Raw genomic sequence first — 24,781 nt, forward strand, 5'->3', positions numbered from 1 at the left:
CCATCTCACATCATGTTGAAACCCCCAAAATATATTCAAACCTGCCCCTAAATGCAAATGGGAAAGAACAATGAAGCACTGCTCTTCCTTAACAGAATTTAGTTCCAAGGGAGATAAGACAATGGATACAAACAGATGATGTCCTTCCCTGGTCTCTATTCCAGGTGTTCCTCCAATATCTAGCCACCTCTAAGACGTTTCTAAGCTGCCACTCATGGATATAAACCCTTGACTGCTAACAAGATAAAACAATGCAAAAATACAGCTGAACCAAAGCAATTAAAATACCATCCATAATTTCCAAAGGTCGAATTTCTAAATATCTAGGAGTCCATCAAGCATACAGGAAAATTCTACCTTGTTTCCAGGGAATCCTTTTTTCCAAATGGATTGGCACTCAGCAACCTGATTTTACTTTTATAAATAGGTATTTAAAATCCACTATAAATCACTGCTCTCTTCAAATAGGTCACCTCTGAAACTTCTTGCTATTCAGAGAAGTTGGGGCAGGGACAAACTGTCTCTTCACTGCAGAATTTGGTTAAGAGTTGCCCACTCAAATATTTGGTTTTGGAGCCAACATTTGCATTTCTCACCCCTCCATACTCGCACACACAAAACCCACCTTTCAATACTCATGTTGAGATTTCCAGACACTGGTTTTCTCCAATTGTCTTCTTGATTGACTGATTGCTCAGCCCTTATTGTCCTCTTGATTGTTTGAAAGGCAGACACAATGAATGCTTGTCACTGCCGGCTGCTGGTTTTCTCCAGTTGGATGACTGCGGATTTCATTCAATTGCATATGAAAGGTTGTCACCTTCTTTTGAGCCGCTTTGTTGTTTTGGGCAGATGCAACTGTTGCTCAAAAATAAACCCAGGAATATAGGAGGTAAGACCAGTGATGAGCACCAGAGAATAGAGCTGCATTTCTATATCTGCTTACTCGGGAGTAAGACCGATTGAACTTGTGGTTCTGAGTAGACATCCATAGCATTGCACTAAATAAGGGGAAGTAATAAAGAAATAAGGGGTGCGGGTGGCACTGTGGTCTAAACCACAGAACCTAGGGCTTGCCGATCAGAAGGTCTGCGGTTCAAATCCCCGCGATGGGGTGAGCTCCCGTTCCTCGGTCCCTGCTCCTGCCAACCTAGCAGTTTGAAAGCATGCCAAGTTCAAGTAGATAAATAGGTACCGCTGCGGCGGGAAGGTAAACGGTGTTTCCATGAGCTGCTCTGGTTTCTCCAGAAACGGCTTAATCATGCTGGCCACATGACCCGGAAGCTGTCTGTGGACAAATGCCGGCTCTCTACAGAGCGAGATGAGCGTGCAACCTCAGAGTCGTCCACGACTGGACATAACTGTCAGGGGTACCTTTACCTTTAATGGTATAGGAGTCATCTCATTGGAGAATATCTCATTGCAAACTGCTTTTGGATTATCAAGTGTTAAGGAGGGCATATTGACACTTTTTGGTGAAAGCAATGGCTTTCATTATCTGGGGGTTCAAAATCAACAACAATTTGGCTAAGCAGATGACATAGCTATAGCATTTACAGCATTGTTGAGCAATGACGACAGACTGAATGAGTTCCAAGATCTTTGCAAGAACCGCTCTTGTTATCTAGCATATTTAGCAACGTCTCTGGTTAGAAGGTTAATTGGGAAACATCTGATACCTTAGCATTAAATATGAACAGACGGGTGAAGGTCAAGTGGGGAAATCTTGGAAATCTCAGGTTATTAATCATGCAAGAATATGTCTCACTTGTCTTCCAAATACCTGTAGTGGTGGATGAACTTCCTCCTGCACTTCAGAATGGGATTAGGTAAAATTACTTATCCCCACCCCAAAGGAAAACCATCCCTTTTATTCTGAGGCCATTATGAAGCTCATTCCTGTCATAGACCACATGATATTGCAGGAGTGCCACAAAAACCAATCACAAACACCACACCGCCCTGAAACAAGAACTCATATTGAGGTTGCAATAGACATGCATCTTGTACAATGGGAAGGACTTGCAATGGGACCTCCGTTGTGTCCCAGAATGCTGCAAAGCAGTATATTGTTTCATACCTGGGGGTCCTCCCCATGATCCCTCAGCTCTGTCACTTGCCCTCTCCCTGCCGCTGAACCCTTCCTCGACCACCTGCTCTTCCCCTCCCCATCTTCAACCTCCTGCTCATGAGACGTTGTGTCTCCAGATGCCGCGAGCCCTAGAAGAGAAGAAGAGGAGTTTGGATTTGATATCCCGCTTTATCACTACCCGAAGGAGTCTCAAAGTGGCTAACATTCTCCTTTCCCTTCCTCCCCCACAACAAACACTCTGAGGTGAGTGGGGCTGAGAGACTTCAAAGAAGTGTGACTAGCCCCAGGACACCCAGCAGCTGCATGTGGAGGAGTGGAGACGCAAACCCGGTTCACCAGATTACGAGTCTACTGCTGTTAACCACTATACCACACTCTCCTAGGGTTCTAGAGCGGCCCTGGGAAGATTACCCCAGCCCTCGCCAAGTCAGTAGATGCAGCATGGCCTGGAGTGACTTCTGGGAAAATCGGGGCATCCCGGATCGAGTTCAGGAGCCAGGGCAGCTTCTGTAAATTTGGGATGTCCCGATTAAATCAAGACACTTGAGGGGTCTGTTGTTGACCAGGATTCTTGGGAAATCAGCCTGTAGAGGGTGCTGGGGGGCAAAGTGAGAAGTCTTTTGGCCTAGATTTAGTCCATAGGCTGGAGATTCCCATCTCTACCTTTATTCATGTGAGATAAACCGATGCTACATTCCCCAGGTACCCAGCACACTGCTGGGTTAATGTAACAGAGCAACACTGAAGACTTGTCAAGTATCTTCCTCTTCCCCTCTTGCAGGTAGATGCTGTCAGGAGTTCAGCCTACATTCGAGTAGGACTCTGGCAGAGACACTCCCTCCTGGTCAATCGTTCTCCCTCCTGGTCAATCGTTCGTGAGCTTCAAAAGCTTTCTTCTGCCTGAACATCACAGCGACCGATGCCAACCGACACTGGCACACTTAGGGCTTCGCAGAGTTTGCACAGTTTGCGTAATGGACCTCAGCAACTCAGCATTTTGCCTAATCTACTTTATTTACATATAAACATACACGGAGCACTGCAACATGGCTCCCTCTCTCTCTAGCATCAGACAGCAAGGAGAAAAACAAAGGACAATAGGACCACTTCATGGAACACAGTAACAGAAACATCCTGTCTCCATCACTTCCCACTCTGTGGAGTCAAAACATATACCGCCATGTGAAAGACAACAATCCCATGACTGCAATCATGGAGCAGGAATTCTAACAGATGTGTGTAGGAAAGGAAGGAAGGTGGGGATGTTAGCAGCAGGGAGTCCTGGTAATATTCTGAATTGGTCCCTAACTTCCGAGGACTTTGGACCAAATTCAGAATGGGATACGGTGCTTTTAAACCAGGAGGGCTTGCTTACAACTACCCCCTTCTCTTCAAATTTCAAATATACCTTTGTTGTTTGCTGTGACTCTTCCAACATATACTGCTAATGCCAAACTGAGAACGTAACAGCAGCATCTCAACACATTTCTCTGGACTAGTGCCACAGCCCTGTCAGAGTTCTGCTGCTGAGCAAACAGGAGCTAAGAATCGCCAAGGAACACTTACCTGAGAGCAAGCTCCACATCCAAAGTCAGGGAATCCAGATGATCACAGAGCAAAAGGGCCAGATGGAGAGCAGCAAGTTAGGACCGGGAACCACAGGCATTTTTTTCCAGCATCTAACTGCTGCTGAGAGCTCTGTTTAAGAAGCCAGACCCAGCTGGTTCTCATCAGTGTCTTCTTCTGTCCCTCAAGGCTGATCATCTGCAGGTGGAGTCCTTCTGCCTTCTCCCCCTTCAGGCAGCTGTTCAGCAGGTGAAGCTGACTCCTGGCCCATGACAGCTAGGAAAAGGGGGGCATTTAGCAAAATATGATAAGAAATGGAGACTTAGCACTCCCCAGTGTCTTAATATATGCATATTTCAAAGGAATGACTTAGCTACTTAGAATTGCAACACTGTAGCTGTGATCATAAACACCCCTACAAAGAATAAGCCCCCGTGGGAATGTCTTCAGCATTATTATGGGATGGGGAACGTGTCCTGCTCTGCCACAGCGGACATCTCCCTTATCTGGCAGTAGATGGGTGGGCCGGAACTGTATACAATACGAGGTGTGTGTTCATACACCCTGACTTGAGGTTTTTAAAAAATAAAATAAAATAAAATGAGTGGCATAGTGGGGAAAAATCCCTCTGCTGTGTTTTAATCACCATCAACAGATGCACAGGGAGACATCAACACATATTCTTGAATGTCATTTTCTTCCATGCTCATCAAGGAAGCTAACATGTTTATAGGGCACTGCTAAGGTGACCGCTAATCCCATTATTGTTCCTGCTGCCCTCACAAACCTGCTTGCTAAAAAACTCTGATAATTGAGATAATCCCCTTAACAGCAGCTTTGAAGAAGCAGTGATTAGCTCACTTGCTAAACCAGATGTACATAGCCTATAGCAATATACAAAGTGTTAGGTGAAGAAACAGTTGCCTCTTCCCAATACTTGAGATCAGGTATGAAGAGCACCTGGCCTCCTACTTGTTGCTGAACTACAGCTCCCATCACCCATGGCCATTGGCCACGCTTGCTGGGTTGATGGGAGTTGCAGTCCAATGACATCTGGAAAGCCAAAAATTCATTACACCTGTGTTAGAACATCTCTGGTCTACTATCCCGGGCATATATTCCTGTGGCCTTCACTTCTCCTGCTCTACCTTTCTCAGCCATCCAAAGTTCTCTTGATCACTTGAATGACTCCACCCATTATCCACTCTTCCTTTCTTAGCCATGGTCCACCCTAAAACATCGTTCAAAATCCATAGCCCACCACAAAACCCACCACTTTCCATGAAGCTTTTGGCTGAAATTCTTAGGGTGCTTCTGGACAAATGTCTATTATGGGATGCATGTTCCTCATGCATGCAAGCTTCTTGCAGCATGCAGATGGCATTGTTGTCATCAAAATGCCCTGTGTCCCCTTGTCAGTAAACTCCTCCTAGACCAGGGTGACAAAGGAGGTGTCTCCCTTTGGAAAGAGCTACTCCCACTACCTGACAGCGTGAAGTCAGACATGTCAGGGAGTGACTCTGCCAAGCCAGGAAAGCCTGGATAGCAAAGGGGAGGCAGAGAGAGGGGTCGAGCTTGCAGCTCCCATCATGAGGATGGATGAGGCAAGAGAACAAGCCGAGGAAGCCCGCTCCCCAAAATCATTGATGGCAGATTTCCCTCACTCATGGCATATCCTGCTCTGGTCAGACCTCACCTGGAGTACTGTGTCCAGTTCTGGGCACCACAGTTCAAGAAGGACACTGACAAACTGGAACGTGTCCAGAGGAGGGCAACCAAAACGGTCAAAGGCCTAGAAACAACGCCTTATGAGGAACGGCTAAGGGAGCTGGGCATGTTTAGCCTGGAGAAGAAGAGGTTAAGGGGTGATATGATAGCCATGTTCAAATATATAAAAGGATGTCACATAGAGGAGGGAGAAAGGTTGTTTTCTGCTGCTCCAGAGAAGCGGACACGGAGCAATGGATCCAAACTACAAGAAAGAAGATTCCACCTAAACATTAGGAAGAACTTCCTGACAGTAAGAGCTGTTCGACAGTGGAATTTGCTACCAAGGAGTGTGGTGGAGTCTCCTTCTTTGGAGGTCTTTAAGCAGAGGCTTGACAACCATATGTCAGGAGTGCTCTGATGGTGTTTCCTGCTTGGCAGGGGGTTGGACTTGATGGCCCTTGTGGTCTCTTCCAACTCTATGATTCTATGATCCTGCTGGATCCCTCCTTGGGGTCCTTAACCCTCCATCTGCATTGTCCTGACACAGCCAGTTCATGGCATGCATCCCTAAGCCCACACCCAGCATATGTGGCTTGCACGTATTCAATCTGGCCAGGGCAAAAACAGGACAACACAGAGGCCCGGAGCAACTGCCTCAGCTGCCTCCTCACAATCATTATAATTGTAATATAAGAATAGTAACAGATGGAGCCAGGCCTCTTTGAAACAGCACATATTAGGCCTATTGGTAGACTTTGGTCCACCCACACTCAGTGCCACAAAGCTATTTTCCAATATTAATAGATACTGGATATGATTCAAATATTGTGAATTTGATTGCCCTGTGTTATAAGGAGAAGCTGGAGTTGAATGGAAAGAGGCTGTAGTTGCGTTGCCCTTAACTTGCAGAAATGTGGGCGGAAAGCAAACAAGTCTAGCACAGAAGGTCTTTCACTCAGGAAAACATGAGCATAAATGGCCCCACAGTGTACGCAACTACAGATTGCGGAACTCCCTTCAGGCATTTTGCAAGTCCAGCTGAAAAGCGGGTGTTGATTTCTGTTGTTATTACCTCTGTTCTTTGGTTCTCTCAAAATCCCTCCAATATTTTGGCCCAGAAGAAACTGGCATAGCAACCTACCACACTTTGTTCCAAGTGCAGTTGAGCCCATACCGCAAGCTATGCTCATCATCAAAGGGGGTGTGTGTGTCATTGCAGCACAGCCATTGTTACGGTCTGGTTCATGGGCGATCAAAGTCCCGACTGGGGACGTTGGGACCAGGGGCAAGATGGCAGGGTGGAGCAGGAATGGGAGTCCAGAAGCCAGGAGTCAGAAAGCCAAGAGTCCAAGGGTCAGAGAGCCGGGAGTCAAGAAGCCAAGGGTCCGAGGGTCAGGAAGCAAGGAGTCACAAAGTCAAGGGTCCCAGGATCAAGAAGCAAGGAGTCACGAAGTCAGGGGTCTGAGGATCAAGAAGCAAGGAGTCAAACACAGCAAGGCTGGGAACGTGTTGCTGTGGCAAAGAGCCGAAGGGAAAATGCTGACCTTATATCCCTTCCCGGTTCTAGCCACAAGGTGCAGTGAGTTACCAATCGGCCTCACCTGTGTGGCCATGCCTTGCCTCTCCAGAACAAACTTAGGAAGGCCCCAGTCCTGCAAAGCCCTACTGGTTACGGGGCCTGGCTCCTGCACACACACCTGACAGCCATGAACCGAAGGCAACGTCTGGAGCCACAAGCTACTTGACAAAAGTTTGCCCTCCAGCTCTCCCCCACAGCAGAGTTGACTTCTTCCATCTGGAAAACTTACACAGTGCTGCCACAGACAGGAAACACAGCACGGGATTCTCCGCCATGAGTCACAGAATCATAGAATTGTAGAGTTGGAAGGGACTCTAGGGTCACCAAGTCCAACCCCTTGTGATGCAGGAATCTCAACTAAAGTATCCATGACAGATGGCCACCCAACCTCTGCTTGGAAACCTTCAAGGAAGGGGAGTTCCTGACCTCTTGAGGGAGTCTACTCTCCTGGTCTGGAGGGCAGGAATTGAATCAGTGGGTCCAAGTTACAAGAAAGGAGATTACAACTGAACATCAGGAAGAACTTTCTGACAGCAAGAGTTGTTTGACAGTGGAACAGACTCCCCCGGGAGGTTGTGGACCAGAGGAGCTCATCAGGAGCTCGTCCTACTCTCGAGTAGGACCCTGGCAGAGACACATGCCCGACTGGCATGTTCCCTCCCTCCTGGTCGATCGTTCTGGAGCTTCAAAAGCTTTCTTCAGCCCAAACATCACAGCAACCGATGCCTACAGACAATGGCACACTTTGGGATCCGCAGAGTCTTCGCAGCTTGCATAATAGACCTCAGCAACTCAGCATTTTGGCTAATCTACTTTATTTACATATAAACACACACGGAGCACTGCAACATGGCTCCCTCTCTCTCTAGCATCAGACAGCAAAGAGAAAAAGAACAAAGGACAATAGTCCCACTTCATGGAACACTGTAACACAAACATCCTGTCTCCGTCACTTCCCACTCTGTGGCGTCAAAATATACACCATCATGTGATAGACAAAAACCCCATGACTGCAATCATGGAGCAGGAATTCGAACAGTTCTGTCTTGCACCCAAGATTGAGGAGGCCCATTGCACATGGTGCATGTTTGACGTCATGCGTGTGTGACATCGCATTGTTGGGAGGAGGCCAAGCACAGAGCCCACCCCATCTCGGCTTTCTCTTTTGTGATCAGGAGGAACCAACCACTGAACTGTGGCATGCTTGGCTGTGCGCTTGGCCTCCTCCATGCCCTCATCATGGAGGGGGCAAAAGACACCTCCAGCCTTAGGAGTTGGGAGCAGGAGAACGAAAGGTCGCTGGACTGGATCGAAACAGCCACAAACAAGCACACACAAAGCGAAATGTTTATTCCATTATTATTACTATCATGATTTGGAGGGGACTGCCTCAAAAGCACTGCTTTTGAAGCTAGTGTCCAGCGGAGAGACTACCCACAGAGTTCTGTTCTGCATTATCGGCAGATGAGATCAAGTTTGGACTCCTACTTCCCTTTAGCTGGAGATAACAGTTAGCCGAATGGAACGGCAACATTGCAGGCTATTGCAAGCCCAGCGCTGCGTGGCCCCGTGATCAGAGGAGTCTTCAACTGGCATTTCTGCCCTGTGCCCTCGCCCCAGCTCCTCGCGTCCCCCTTGTTTGCTGGCTGCATTATTCCATCTCTGTATCTTATCATTCCACACTCCTGCTCGCCCGCTGAATTATTAATATTGTTTTTATGCTAAATGTCTTTGCTTCACACATAATTTGACCTTACTTACTGTGCAGTTAACTGTGCCGGCCCCTCAAGACATATTACTCATGCAGTTCTTTGCACAGCACACTTCTTTGTGCGGCTCGGCTTAGCAGACTCGCCAGGTTCTTTGAGCGGAGTCGTATGCATGCTTTGTGATTAGTCGGATGGAATGATTGCCTCCTCGTTCATTAGGCCATCGGAAATTAAAAAGGAAATGCAAAAGGAGCATGAATGATAATGCACTAAGTTGGTGGGCTTGGGAGGATGTCACCTGAATCTGTTTTCTTGCTCCTCCTCAACTCGAGCTGATCCTGATGCAATTCCAAAGCAGACTTGAGTTTTTGGAGGGGAGGGGGGAAAATGCTTAAGTTTAACAGGATGCATGGGTAAAATGCTGCAATGGGGCTGAATATCTGCATGGATTCCTTTGGATATATGACCAGGGCTATTCGTGTGTTTTGCTGTACACATGTATTTCATTAACCTGTTGCATTTATGTGGCACCTTTTTCTCCAAGGAGTTCAAGGTGGTTCCCCCCTCATTTAATCCCCATGATGGCCCTGTGAGCAGTGGCAGACCTTGGTAATATGGTACCCTGGGCAAAGCCAAAAGTTGATGCCTCCCCCAGCTCAAAGCTGCCTTCCCAAATCTAGGTAAGGGAGGCACAGTCAGGCTTCGGGGAATCAGCTTCCTCCTCTGTGGCTGTAAGTGAGCAGATCAAACTGTCTTTTAATAAACACAGTGAAGGGCCAAAGAAAGCATCTAACCAGAATTGCAGTGCTTCCAATTAAGGTCACTCCCCACTCCATCCCTATTAATCCTCATTACTCTTACATTTTGTAATCTGAGTTTGTAGTCTCTGTGCTTTCTGTTCTGATAGTATATCTGAAGGATATCTCCAGTATATCTGAAGGAGCATCTCCACCCCCATCATTCTGCCCGGACACTAAGGTCCAGCACCGAGGGCCTTCCGGCGGTTTCCTCGCTGTGAAAAGCCAAGTTACAGGGAACCAGGCAGAGGGCCTTCTCGGTAGTGGTGCCCGTCCTGTGGCACACCCTCCCATCAGATGTCAAAGAGAACAACAACTACCTGATATTTAGAAGACATCTGAAGGCAGCCCTGTTTAGGGAAGCTTTTAATGTTTGATGTATTACTGTATTTAAATATTTCGTTGGAAGCCACCCAGAGTGGCTGGGGAATAGATAAATTATTATTATTATTATTATTATTATTATTATTATTATTATTATTATTATGACACTTTTTGAGCTCTCCGAGACTTTGGGGGAAGAGGGGTGGAAACTATCCAGAGACACTGAATCTGTTAACCCTCTCTCTTCCAGTGTTTCTTCTGCTAGCTGTTCCCCATCCAGTATTTCCCAGCTTCTGCCTTCTGAACTATGCCCCTCTGCAAACCACTGTTCCAAATCTATACTGTCCTCCTGCTCCTGGGAAGATTCAGGATCAGGAGGAGGGGTGGTTCCCACCATTCATCTTCAGTGCAGCCCTCCTCAGTACAGTCCCTGACAGGCGCTGGGCTTTGGGAAGGAGGTGCAAGGCTCTGGCAGGGTGCTCCCTCACCACCTCCCAAAGCTGGACAAGCGGTAACTAAGCTTTGGGAAGGAGGCAAGGGGACTCCAGGACCCTGTCAGAGCCCTCACACCACCTTCCCAAATCCAGCACTTACTAGACTTTGGGAAGAAAGGAGAAGGCACCCCCTTGGCCCTTGCAGCCTGGGGGGGGGGGAGCAATCGCTCTGCCCTGAATCTGCCACTGCAGACCAAGAGGCAGTGACTGGGCCCAAGGTGACCAACATATCCTCCAACGTGACGCTGGGTTTCAGACACAGAGGCTTTCTCAGCACAACCTGGAGAGGTCAGAGATTGAAACTGGAACCTTCTGCACCCAAAGCATATGCTCTACTACTGACCTACAGCCCTTTCCAAGACAAACCAAAGTGTTCAGCAGCACATTTGATGGTAATGGAGGGGGGGTGTTTCTTAGTTGCAAGCTGGGAACCCTGTCAGACTTGTTTTGTTTAAACAACCACCACCACCACCACCCACAGGCACTAATAGAAATTCCTAATACCTGTGGGTTTTTTCCTATTAGGAAGTACAGGTACCGACATACCAAAGGAGCAGAAAATACTTTTTATGTATCGAACAACAGCCATCCAGATGTTATTAGCCCAGAGCAGGAAAGAAGATAAAGTTCCTACCAGAGAAGAATGGCCAACCAAGCTGATGGGCTATGCTGAGATGGCACAGCTGACGGGAAAACTTAGAAACCAAGAAGATTAAAACTTTATAAAAGAAGATTTTTTTTAAAAAAAGTTACCTAGGAGACCACTGTAAGCAGATCGAAACAAGCAGGATTTTGAATCATTTGTAGTGTAAAGAATATTATGGCAAATATGATCTGATATAAAAATTGGAGTACCTATGAATATGCAGTTGCAGATTCTTAAAATAAGACTCCATGGAGGAAATAGGGGGGAGTCTCGAGATTCAGAGAATATCCTTATACAGATATGTTTCTACTAATTGGTGTTTATTGGTATTTGGTATTTGTAAAACCAATAAAAACAATTTACAAAAAAGCAAAACAAAAACACAAGTACAAGTGGCTTGCTGGTTTGGGAGGGTACATAGCTCAATGGCTGAGAATGTGTGTTGCATGTGGAAGGACCCAGGTTTCATCCCTGGCATCTTACAGCCAGGAAGGGGTAGCATCTCTGGTGGAGGACACCCTGTGTTTGCCTCTCATCAGTGGCTCCTAGAAGCTATAAGCATGCAACAGCAGCCACACCCTGGGAAATGGCTTCAACTGGCTGGCAAAACCAGGTGAGGGTAGCCGATGGGTCTCAAACCCTCTGTGAGTTAGGGACTCTTCCCCTGCATGTGAAGACTCTGGTGGAATGAGCAGATGAGACCAAAAGTGGGCCCAGCAGTCAAGAAGGTGGTTTCTGTACTTGATGTAGAGAGAAACGAGGAGCAGATGGGGTTCATCAGCTTGGGAAGAGAGCCCATCTTGGAGAAGGGAAGTTCTTTTCCTAAATCTTGCAGGATACCTTTGGGGAAACAAAAGACTAAAGAGTAAACCCTACACAAAGTCCTGAAGAAGTGGAGTCAAGAAGAAGAAGAAGAAGAAGAAGAAGAAGAAGAAGAAGAAGAAGAGGAGGAGGAGGAGGAGGAGGAGGAGGAGGAGGAGGAGGAGTTTGGATTTGATATCCCGCTTTATCACTACCCTAAGGAGTCTCAAAGCGTCTAACCATCTCCTTTCCCTTCCTCCCCCACAACAAACACTCTGTGAGGTGAGTGACACTGAGAGACTTCAGAGAAGTGTGACTAGCCCAAGGTCACCCAGCAGCTGCATGTGGAGGAGCAGAGATGTGAACCCGGTTCCCCAGATTGTGGTTCGAGGGCTTGACCCCCTCGAAGTGAAATGAAGACACAAGGACACGTGATATAAGGTTAATGGGCTAGAAAAGGCCACAACTTTATTGATTACAGCAATGAAAAGGTATTGGCTTAGGCATTGGATCGAAACAAGTGGGTTTATTCACCAGGGGTTCATCACCTGTTGATGCTAATCCAACTATAGGCTCACCCCTGCTGTCACCGCGGGTCGTGCCATGGCCGGGGAAGGAAAGTGAGGAGACAAGGGAGATAGTAAGACGGCATTCACACTCAGACCTCGCTGGTGGTGGAGTGACCATGTGCTGGGCAAAGGAACAAGCTGCAGCTTAAGAAAGGTAATTCGCACTTAAAACGCCCCAACAAATCCAGCACCAGGAGTGGGGGAAAATAAAAGGTTAAATGTAGGTTTTTACACAGAAAAGAGGACACAGCAAGACAGCAAGGCAAACTTGGGTGCCTAGGTTTTTAAAAGCAGTAAAGCAATGAGCGCAAGCAAGCCTCCTAAATTTAAAAAAGGCAAGCCAGGAACCAGACAGCCTCCACACACACAAACACCCCCCGACTCCAAACCTCGTGGCTGAGCTCTTCCCTACAATGACTCCTGACTCGTGACGGGACGACGATGAGGAATGAGGCCAGGGAAAGGCTGCCACTGCGGCAAAAGGCTGCTGAACACGCCCCCACCGCGGCACCTGGTTGGGTGGCCACCGAGGGGGGGCGTGAGTGCCAGCCAGGTGAGCTGGAGGCAGAGGGCAACGCCCCCTGCTGGGCGGTGCTCGGGCTCCCGCCCACAACCACTCCCCTCTCTTTCAGGGAGGAGAGTCTTTACGAGTCTACCGCTCTTAACCACTACACCACACTAGCTCACTACACTACACCACAGTTGCCTCCTCTCCTTCTAGCAACTCTTGCAGCTAAGCTGGTGCCAAAGCTATTGCTTTGCTTTCCTTTTGACCACATCAGTGAGGCTGAGAGGTGGGGTCTTGTCATCTACGCAGCCCAGGATCTCCATGCACACTCCCAGGCTTGCACCCGGGGGAGGTCACTTCAGTGCTGCTAACAAAGCAGTTAGACTTTGCCCCTGGAGGCATGCTTCATTGTCTCTCAAGACAGATGGGTGCTAACTACGGTACACAGACAGGAAGTGGCTCTCCAGGATTTCAGACCAGCAGCCTTTCGCAGCCCAACCTGCAGATGCCAAAGACTGAACCTGGAACCTTCTGCATACAAAAGAAGATGCTCTGTCCCTGAGCTATGTCCCTTCTCCTATCAAAAATATTTCATATAGCTGGTGAGGAGGAAGAGTCAATCCAAGTGGACAGGCCTGGGCTAGATGAACCAATGGCTTGACCCAAGGAGGCTACCAGAAATATGTACAGTGGAACCTTGATTCTCAGACGGCTTAGTTGTCAAACAAATCAGCTCCCGAACGCCAAAAACCCAGAACTAAGTGTTCTGGTTTTCTAACGTTTTTCAGAAGCAGCTTCTTCTTGAGTGCAAGAAGCTCTTGCAGCCAATTGGAAGCTGTGCCTTGGTTTTCGAACCGTTTCAGGAGTTGAACAGACTTCTGGATAGGATTAAGTTTGAGAACCAAGGTTCCACTGTATCAGACAAAGTTTGCAGAATCCCACCCATGCAGTCTGGCTGGCTGGCACAGAATAAAATGAAATCTCAGGACCCATCATCAACTTCAGACACTCCTTAGTTAGGGGAGATAGAAAAAACTCCTATTACAACCTTTCTGGCTGGCCAGTTTTCTAAAGCAATCAGGATTTGTTTAAACTATGTTATCTAGTCCCAACACTCATTTTACACAGCTTTTTCATGAAGGCTGCATGCGGTGCCCTTATCAGAATGGAATTCATTGCAGGGAATATAATAGACTTTATCCTAATGGCCACCTTCAGTGAAGTTTTGAATGTCTTAAATCTCGGTAAATTAAATTCCCCCCCCCAACACACGCCCCACTCCAAAATCTCAGTCAACAAAGAGAGCTAAACATAAGGGAAGTGATTATCATCACAAGCTGAAAAATGCTCTCTTATTGAAACAAACAGAGGGAATATATTCAGCTCAATTAATTTTTAAATATCAGCTCTCTGTCAGCTGAACACCCAGTTAAGGATGCTGGAATGTTGCTCACCTCCAACCTTTCCCCAAAATGTCAGGTAGATTGCGTGTGTTTACGTGCGTGTGTTGCAGTGTTTATAAAAATTAAAAGATGTATTAAAACACGATCACCGTCCGCATTCAGCAAAAACAATTCCCTCTATCAGAACGTGTTGCAAAACCCAAAGGAGTGTTTACATTTTATTGCAACATCTTTTGGGGAGAATGTGGGGGCACTTAGCAGGTTGGCTCTGAACTACCCCAAACCACCTTCCACACTTCTCCAGATGCTTCCTCAACCCTCTAGAACAGTGATGGCCAAACTTGGCTCTCCAGCTGTTTTGGGACTACAGTTCCCATCATCCCTGACCTCTGGTCCTGTTAGATAGGAATGATGGGAGTTGTAGTCCCAAAACAGCTGGAGGGCCAAGTTTAGCCATCACTGCTCTAGAGAATATTTCTGGGAGGTACAAAGGGCTGCTTGTGGAAGGCTGGATTACCAAAATTGCCTCCTCCTTTCCATGGGCATGTTTCATGGTGTTGTATCTCTGAGTCTCATTGCCAAGCAAGAAGGGGCTAGGGGTCTCCAAGGAACTCTTACCCGAGAGCAGAATCCATATACAGTCCAAAGGTCAGGAAATCTAAATGGTCACAGAGCCAAGGGTTCAGATGGAACGCAGGAAACGCCAAGGGTCAGAAACTACATGCATTGTTTCCAGCATCTGACTGCTGCTGAGAGCTCTGTTTAAGAAGGCTGAAGGCAGCTGGTTCTCCTTAGTGCCTTCTCCTCTGTGAAGGCTGATCAGCTGCAGGTGGAGTCCTTCCGCCTCCTCTACCTTCTGCCTGCTGTTCAGCAGGCAAATCTGACTCCAGAGCCACCCCATAGAACAGTGGTGGCCAAACTTGGCCCTCCAGCTGTTTTTGGACTACAACTCCCATCATCCCTAGCTAACAGGAGCAGTGGCCAGGGCTGATGGGAATTGTAGTCCCAAAACAGCTTGAAGACCAAGTTTGGTTACCACTGACATAGAAGGTATCCAAAGGGCTTCCAAAGGGTCACTAGTCATTTTGCCCAGAAATTTCCCCAGACCATTCAGGAATGAACTGGACTCGGTAAGTCTGCTGGGGCAGACCACCTTAATGGATCCTCTACTAACCCTGAATTGGGGGGGGGGAGCAATCATTAGTCCAAACCTCACTCAGAGTTTGTCTGACCATGGCATAGCTGCTTCTAAACCACACATTTCTTGAGGTGGTGCAAAGGCCAAATCAATGGCCTGCCCTTCACAGCGCATTGGGCCATTGGCATACTGAGACCAAGAATAGGAGCACCGGTCAAGTTCAGTGTCTCTCAGCTTCTCATTTTCCTGAACTCATGTTCAGACCTCCACATTTCCAGTTTGCTATGTACCTCATATTGCATAAAGACCACCAGGAGGGCCTCATCTGCTGATTTCAAAGCACGGTTGATATGGGAGGAGGTGTTCTTGCAGACATCTGGGTAGTAATAATAATAATAATAATAATAATAATAATAATAATAATAATTTATACCCCTCCCATCTGGCTGGGTTTCATCAGCCACTCCAAATAGAATATTAAAAACACAATAAGTACATCAAACATTGAATACTTCCCTAAATAGGGCTGCCTTCAGATGTCTTCTAAAAGTCAGATAGTTGTTTATTTTCTGGACATCTGATGGAAGGGCGTTCCACAGGGCAGGTGCCAGTACCGAGAAGGCCCTCTGCCTGGTTCCCTGTAACCTCACTTCTCGCAGTGAGGGAACCGCCAAAAGGCCCTTGGAGCTCAGTGTCCGGGCTGAGTGATGGGGGTGGAGATGCTCCTTCAGGTATACTTGGCCAGGGCTGTTTAGGGCTTTAAAGGTCAGCACCAACACTTTGAATTGTGCTCAGAAACGTACTGGAACCCAAGCTGCTTTGGGCTTTAAACATCTGAGTAAACACCATGAATCCCTCCCCTCTCTCTATCTGATCCCAAACAACAGCACCTCCCAGAGAAAGGAGATGAGGTTTGTCCAGGTTACTGATCCTTCTCTACTCCACTTATTTGTCCAGATAAAGTCAGGTGAAAAGACAGCAACAGCAAACAGGAAGGACATCCACAGAATCGAACTCCATCAGTAGCCCACTGTGGGGGCCCCATTGGGATGCAGACCTTGGCAATCCCCCCCAATGCCAACCACTGGTACTGGCCCCTGGGTTTGACTCTGGAAAAGGCACCTTCAAATGTTCAAGTGCAGCCAAGGAGAAGGTAGTGTGATGTTTGGTTATGTAGGAGTGTCAAACAAATAGGAAACACTCGTTTAGTGCTTGCATTGGTATTCCGGACATAAGAGAATGAGGGAGGGTTGGCCATTGGGGGAGAATTTTTCATTCTATAAATAAATGTTCCAGTTACCCACCCAGAGAGAGAGAGAGAGAGATCAACACATGCTGAATGAAGTATGATTTAAACTGTGGCTTGATATTAATCACTGACTTGTCCCCACCATCAACACCGTCACCAACCCAAATTCAGGTTGAACCCCATTCCTAGATCTCTCCCCCTCTCCCCTAATACTAACAGCATGAAAGTCACATTACAAGTGAAATATTAACAATCCTCCTGACACCAAAACAGCTCAGCTCAAGAGAGGGGAGCCAAGAAATCCAATTTTAATTTCCCCAGTTCCTAATGTGTCATGCGACTCTTGGTCAAATCAATGGTTCAGCAAAGTGGGCCTTCTGCCCCACATTAAACTAAGGAAGATTCAAAGCAGTCCCTTTAATCTAAGAAATAAAATAAAAAAGTAGAAGAAACCCATTTACTTGATTTAACTGAGAAGCCGCAAGCCTGTCAGTATGCAGGGAGACAAGAGCGGTTATGATTTAGTAATTCCCCTTTGAAATATCGTTGGAGAAGAAGCATAAATCTTTTTCCTTTCCCCCCCAAGTAACATTGTCTAAAATGGAGATTGATAGGCTTGGGGGAGAGAGAAGTAGACCTGTCATGTCTAAAAAGCATTTTGATGGCTGATGGAGTGTGAGGTTGATTTGGGGAGGGGCGGGGAGAATGTAGATGGAAATTAATAAATAAAATTTCCAGCTCAAAAACGGTCCAGAGGGGGCTCGGATTGTTTGTGGGTTGTGGCAGGGGGTTCTTTCTTCCTTGTGGAAAAAAGAAACTTGCACAGTTTTAAGAAAAGTTATTTAAGACTCCGAAGCTGAAGACTGAGATTTATATATTTATTCCAATAGAATAAAAGTTGGAGTGATGAGAGGTTGCTTTTTAAATGCCTGTGTAGCAGGCATGTATTTCTCTTGTCCCACTTTTGTGTATGGAAGCCCTACGTACAAACCTGCTGGACCAGAAAAAAATGGTCAGCATCACCGGGTATTTGCTGAGGACCATGCCCCACTGAGTGGCACTGTGCCAATCCCTGGAGCTACCTATCTTTGCATCCTTTATTCTAGCTGATGGGTACTGGGTTTGTTAACAGTGTAGGTGAGGAGTGTTAGTTTCTGTTTTGCCACTGTGCAGCTGCTTAGAGTCACAAGACTCTGTTTACATTCCAGAGACATTCCAGGCTGTTGGAAGTCTCACGGGAGACAAGAGACGGATATGACGTTACTGGTTTCCTGTTCCTTTGTTCCTTTGTTTCAGTTGCTCTCTGTTTTCATAGAGAGAGGATGTGTTTTTCTTGGCTGTCTGCGTAGCGAGAAATAAAACCTTTAGCCATGTAGCCATAAATCTTATCACTTCTGCATGCTGCTTTGATTCTCTGCTGGATGGGAATGTGCCTGAGGCCTCATCAAAGGCTCAGGCCATGAATCACATTGGGAGGCAATTCCGGAAGATGAGCTTTATCAGCTTGGCTGAGCAGAAATCCCAACAAGGAGGGGGCGGAGTGCCTTGAGCTTGCCCCCTCTCAACTTCAGAAGTTAGGATAGTGTTGACCAAAGCTTGGCCTTCTCAGTGGTGGCACCTTAACTGCAATAGATTGGACACGACTAACCTATGGGCCTCCCAATGTTGTTTGGCTGCAACTTGCATCATTCCTGACCATTCGTTGACCCTACCAGCTCAGGTTGATGGGTGTTTTAATTGAGCAACATCTGGAAAGCCCCAAATCAGGCATAGGCAAACTCGGCCCTCCAGATGTTTTGGGACTACAATTTCCATTGTCCCTAGCTAACAGGACCAGTGGTCAGGGTTGATGGGAATCATAAACATCTGGAGGGCCGAGCTTGCCTATGCCTGCAGTAGATCCTTCTCTGGGGCACTCATTTTTAGACTATTAGCTGAAGACAATTTTATACTTATGAGTTTTTAATGGATGATTTCAGTGCTGTGCTCACTAGTGTTGACTACCCATCTATGGCTGTTCATTCTTTTATGACTTTTAAAAATATTTAAAAATAACTGCTTCCTGATTTTTGTTCTTTATTTTACATTTTAATTGGCTATTTCATTTTTGCTGTTAGCTGCTCTGAGAGTGTATATGCTTTCATACTGAGAAGCAGGCTAGAAATATTTTAAGTAAGGGAAAATAAGTGTGAGCATCACAGATAATTATGTCTCCATCATATCACATTTAATTTATTTCCCACCTTTCTGCTGTGTTGCTCAAGATGGTATACATTGGGTTTATTTTACTTAATCCTCATGGCAACCCTGCTGAGAGACGGGAACAGGGCACTCTGTTAAATTGACAGCTGAAGAGCAATTAGAAACCATGTCTCTCCCACTTATGTCTAACACTCTAACCACTGCACTCTACTGCCTCTCAAGCAGCAGTGTCTGCAAAGTGCAAGAAGGTTTATCGTTTTCTTTTCAAAAGCATCACCTCCCAAATAGGATGATGGTGATGATGACGATTTATTCGACTTGTGATAGTTCCTTGCTTCTGAAAGGTCTCCAAGCAAATCACAACACATTTAAAAACATAAATACGTTATACCATTAAAAGAACCCATAGAAAAATCTCCCATTAATTGGATATATAGCTATAGCTATAGACCCTCCAAGTGTCTCTATTTTCCAGGGGCGTCCCTGATTTAAAGATGCTGTCCTGGTTTCTGATTTGATTCCAAATTGTCCCACTTTTCCTTAGGACGACCCTGTTTTCACTGGAGAAATGTTGGAGGGTATGGAGTTATCTGATCCCTGAGCCATCTGAAGGCAATGCTGTATAGGGAGTGTTTTTAAAAATTTTTTTATATATGTTAGAAGGTGCCCAGAGTGGCCGGGTCAACCCAGTATGATGTGTGGGGTATAAATAGTAAAATTATCATTATGGAATGGGGCGTCCCTATTTTCATTGGAGAAATGTTGGAGGGGATGTAACTATAGAGATAATAGAGATAGAGATAGAGATGATAGAGATAGAGATAGAGATAGAGATAGAGATAGAGATAGAGATAGAGATAGAGATAGAGATAGAGAGAGATAGAGATGATAGAGATAGAGATGATATAGAGATGATAGAGATAGAGATAGAGATAGAGATAGAGATAGAGATGTAGAGGTAGAGGTAGAGGTAGAGAGAGAGAGAGAGAGAGAGAGAGAGAGAGAGAGAGAGAGAGAGAGAGAGAGAGAGACTTCCCCATAACATCACAAGAAGCTTTGGCCACACGCTAGTAACCAAACACCACCATACAAATCTATCAAAAGTATAGAAGAAAATGTAACTGTTTCCCTGCTACTGAAAGATGTCAGTGAAGGTGCCAGGTGGGTCTCACTGGGGAGAGCATTCCATAGATGGAGAACCCCAATTGAAAAGACCCTCTCCCTTGTTACAACCCTCTGGGGGTCTGGAAAAGCAGAAGATCTTATCATATCATAGCTCATAGCTCAGTTAATATAGCCCATGGATAGGCAAACTAAGGCCCGGGGGCCGGATCCAGCCCAGTCGCCTTCTAAATCCAGCCCGCGGACGGTCCAGGAATCAGCGTGTTTTTACATGAGTGGAATGTGTCCTTTTCTTTAAAATGCATCTCTGGGTTATTTGTGGGGCATAGGAAATTCTTTCACCACCCCCCAATATAGTCAGGCCCCCCACAAGGTCTGAGGGGCAGTGGACCGGCCCCCCGCTGAAAAAGTTTGCTGACCCCTGATTATAGCATGAGACTCTTAAACTCGGGGTTGTGGGTTTGAGCCCCACACTGGGCAAAAGATTCCTGCAGTCCTGGGGGTTGGACTAGATGACCTGAGTGGTCCTTTCCAACTACACGATTCTATTATTTTTATGAGGTGATTTGGGGGTCCTGAGCCCTAACCAACTGGCATAGAAAACCTTCATATTACAGTATTAGCATTCGTATGTAAATGTACTGTATATACCGCCCTCTGTCAAAAGACCACAGGGCAGATTACAGCACACACCACAAATGTCAATACACAACATTATACCTTTATAATAGAAAGGTCAGAATGATTATATAAATACAATTCTTGAAATAAGTGATACATAATAAATCACAGAGTCTAAAATGAGAGGCAACATATAAAAGGTGGAGAAAATCAGCACCTGGTTATAAAAAAAAAACCAAAAAACCAGTGCACAAATACTGAAACTTCCCTCTATCCACAGGTAAGTCTTTATATATATATAAACAAATTATTATTATTATTTAAAAATCTTTATTGAAAGTTCAAAAAGTACATAATTATATGTGCATTAAACATTGTGAAACACAAATAAAAAAAGGAAAGGAAAAAGAGAAACAGAACTTGCGTAGAAGGGAAAATAAGGGGGGAAGGGGGAAACCCAAAACTATATACCCGTATTTTTCGCTCTATAACACGCACCAGACCATAACACGCACATAGTTTTTAGAGGAGGAAAACAAGAAAAAAAAATATTCTAAACGAAATAGTGGATATATGATTTTTGTGGTTCATGCTGTGGCCACAGACATGTGATCTGACAGTGAGTTTGGAGTAGCCCAATGCAAAAATCCTGAGGATCCTTGTGGATCCATGCTTTGTAACCATGGAGGAGGGAAGAAAGCGGAACCATGGATCCTCTGCTCACGACTGCAGCAGATCCCCCCCCCCCGCCACCCGCAGGCATTCGTTCCATAACACGCACAGACATTTCCCCTTACTTTCTAGGAGGAAAAAAGTGAGTGTTATGGTGCAAAAAATACAGTACTTTACAGGTATATATCTTAACCTATTACAGTATTTGTAGGACTGGATTCCAAATATCATTGAATTTCTCCATGGCAAGTCTGTATTTATATGCAAGTTGTTCATATGTTGTGAGTTTGTATAAGTCTTCAATCCAGTCGTAGAAGGGAGCCACATTTTTATTTTTCGCGTTCATCAGTATCAGTCTTTTCGCAACGGTAAGGGTATGGAGAGGTCCACTTGTATTGTCCTTTCATAAGGTTCCACTTGCTGGGTATATAATTCAGGAGGATACTTTGCTCTGTAAATGTAAGGTTGTTCCGTACAGTTCTGTTGATGGTTTCTGTTACCTTCTGCCAAAAATCTTTCAATATAGGACAATGGAAAAAAACGTATGTTTTAGAGAAGCATTATCCCTATACAGAATGGGAATGCATAGGGGAATGCATGAAGAAATATGGTGTTAAAGGAGAACTCTTAATAGGCAATTGTTAAGCGTGTAAGGACAAAAGAAATAATTATAATTTAACAGTTTTCATGTTATTCTATTTTATTAAAGCAACTAGAAAAAAATATTATGATGGGAAGATCTCACATAGGTGAAGGGAAGCAGTGGGGAGGAGGGGAGGGTTAGGTTGAATTTGGGAAATAAATTAATATATGGGATAGCAAAGGATATAATATATTCTTATAGAATATTAATAAATTGTCAGCAGAATAGAAGTTCAAAAGGGGAAGTAAATGTATTTTTAGCATTTTCATTATTGTAATAGTTATTATTATTTCTTATCGGTAGAAGGCAATGTTAATTTAGGCTTCTTCGTTTGCTGTCTGTATAATTTTCTTAAGTCAATAAAAAAAAGTAAGTCATAATCTCAGTTGTATTGACCCAGACCTATGAGGCACTCTGAATACACCTCCAGTGAGGCAAGCCATTGTTTTCAGGTTCTATTTCTGGTTTTCCTGTTGGCATCAGGTAGGCCATTGTGGGCGCAGGATGTGGGAACTGATGATGGGCCTTTGGTCTGCTCCAGCTGGGTTCTTCTGGTGTGCTCTTATTCTAATTCCCATTCCCCAGATGCAAAACCGAGGCTTCCTCTTTTTACTCAAGGTTTGCTGGCAGTACAGCCTTCCACTAGCTGCCTCTTCCTTCCGTCTGGCAATATGGAATGTCGAGGGCAGAACGTGAGACCTTTTCTGTCGAAAGCAAGTGTTCTGCCCTCAGGATACGGCTCCGGGTTGTTGCCTACACTGCTGCACAGAAATACTGGCATTATCTAAGCCACTGAGCCTCTTGGGCTTGCAGATCAGAAGGTCGGTGGTTCGAATCCCCGCAACGGGGTGAGCTCCTGTTGCTTGGTCCCAGCTCCTGCCAACCTAGCAGTTCGAAAGCACACCAGTGCAAGTAGATAAATAGGTACAACTCCGACGGGAAGGTAAATGGCGTTTCTGTGTGCTGCTCTGGTTTCCCCAGAAGCGGCTCAGTGATGATGGCCACATGACCCGGAAAAACTGTCTGCGGACAAATGCCAGCTCCCTTGGCCAGTAAAGTGAGATGAGCGTCACAACCTCGGAGTCGTTTGCAACTGGACTTAACTGTCAGGGGTCCTTTAGGGTTTTTTGTTGTTGCTGCTGTTGGGTATGAGCATACTATCACAAGGAATTTCCTGAGTTGGCTTGCCATCATACTAAGCACTTAGCTCAGGGGGACAGTGAAAGGTTTCAGTCTTAATTGCTGGAGAAGAAAATTTCCAATTAAGCTTTTTAAAAGAGAGGGGGAGAGATCCAGATAAGGATGGTCAATTTATTACCCTGCAAGCTAAATATAACTCTAAGCCATTAACCCCATGTAATGTCTTTGCACCTAATTATGATTCCGGCAAAATCCACACACACACACTCCTAACTTTATTTCGTGCGTTATCTGGGTTTAACATCCCTTCTATAATTGGGAAGATATACAAATGACCCCAGACCCCCTTTGCATCGAGAGCGCTTTGGCAAGCTACCTTGCTGCTCCACAGGCTTCGCGATATTTATCCAGCCAAATTGTGCTGAGGCAGCTTCAGCAACAGATTGGCAGAAGACAATTAAGCCCAATTCTGATTGTTCTCTCATCGTCTCCACTAACACCTTTAAAAAAATCATTGTGTGGTGCTGTTGCTTTCAACTTTAATTTTATTGTCCTGTTACAGAGCCAGCATCTAGTCCATTGCAAGGAATTCTGCCTCCCTTTATCAGCCAAGAATGCGAGGAAAGTATGTATCAAATATTATACATTTGCCACCCAACTATTTCCCTTTTGAAGATTCTGCCACCAAGCAGATAAAGATAAAGTAGTATGTTTTCCCAAAAAAACTTCAATAGAGAATGGGGCAAATATAAGGTAAAGGTAAGGTACCCCTACCAGTAGTGATGTATGGAAGTGAGATCTGGACCATCAAGAAGGCTGATCGCCGAAGAATTGATGCTTTTGAATTATGGTGCTGGAGGAGACTCTTGAGAGTCCCATGGACTGCAAGAAGATCAAACGTATCCATTCTGAAGGAAATCAGCCCTGAGTGCTCACTGGAAGGACAGATCCTGAAGCTGAGGCTCCAATACTTTGGCCACCTCGTGAGAAGAGAAGACTCCCTGGAAAAGACCCTGATGTTGGGAAAGATGGAGGGCACAAGGAGAAGGGGACGACAGAGGACGAGATGGTTGGACAGTGTTCTCGAAGCTACCAGCATGAGTTTGACCAAACTGCGGGAGGCAGTGGAAGACAGGAGTGCCTGACGTGCTCTGGTCCATGGGGTCATGAAGAGTCGGACACGTCCAGTCATGGACGACTCTGGGGTTGCACACTCATCTTGTTCTATAGGAGAGGGAGCTGGTGTTTGTCCGCAGACAGCTTCTGGGTCATGTGGCCAGCATGACTAAGCCACTTCTGGTGAACCAGAGCAGCACACAGAAACACCGTTTACCTTTCCATTGGAGTGGTACCTATTTATCTACTTGCACTTTGTCGTGTTTTCAAACTGCTAAGTTGGCAGGAGCTGGGACCGAGCAATGGGAGCTCACCCCGTCGCCGGGATTCAAACTGTCAACCTTCTGATTGCCAAGTCCTTGGCTCTGTGGTTTAGACCACAGCACCACCCACGTCTCTTGCGGGCAAATATAGACTGCATTTAAAAGAACACTGTAATCACTTAAACTCTCGGGCAGGCTTCGAATAACTCTTTCAATGTTACAAAGACTTTGGATATATTGAAGGACTACAGTTTGGATGATTAAGATATTTAAAGGACCCACAGAAAGGAGGAAGGAAATTCTAAGATTTGGAACAATCTTGTTTTATTTTAAAATTTAATTGTGTTAATTGTGAGATTTATTTTGTAGATGTATGGTTTTTCTTTTTGATTTTTGTTGGTGTTTACAACAAAGCGT

The 24,781-nt window shown here is 45.7% G+C and overlaps 2 long non-coding RNA genes across 3 annotated transcripts in view; one reads left to right on the forward strand and one right to left on the reverse strand.

Moving 5' to 3' along the window:
- The window catches only part of LOC309374267, a 373,854-nt gene that overhangs the window by 158,828 nt on the left and 190,245 nt on the right, over positions 1-24,781 (forward strand). The gene's annotated exons all lie outside the window — the stretch shown is intronic.
- Positions 404-8,979, reverse strand: LOC309374240. Of its 2 annotated transcripts, XR_014170439.1 has the most exons (4): positions 8,709-8,979; positions 3,659-3,934; positions 1,784-1,899; positions 404-858 (listed from the first exon to the last, which is right to left on the reverse strand). It is a non-coding gene; the product is annotated as an uncharacterized lncRNA (long non-coding RNA). The 2 variants fall into 2 exon arrangements; XR_014170438.1 differs by lacking the exon at positions 1,784-1,899.

This window comes from Podarcis melisellensis, assembly GCF_964234715.1.
Source record: "Podarcis melisellensis genome assembly, chromosome: 7".
NCBI lineage: Eukaryota > Metazoa > Chordata > Lepidosauria > Squamata > Lacertidae > Podarcis > Podarcis melisellensis.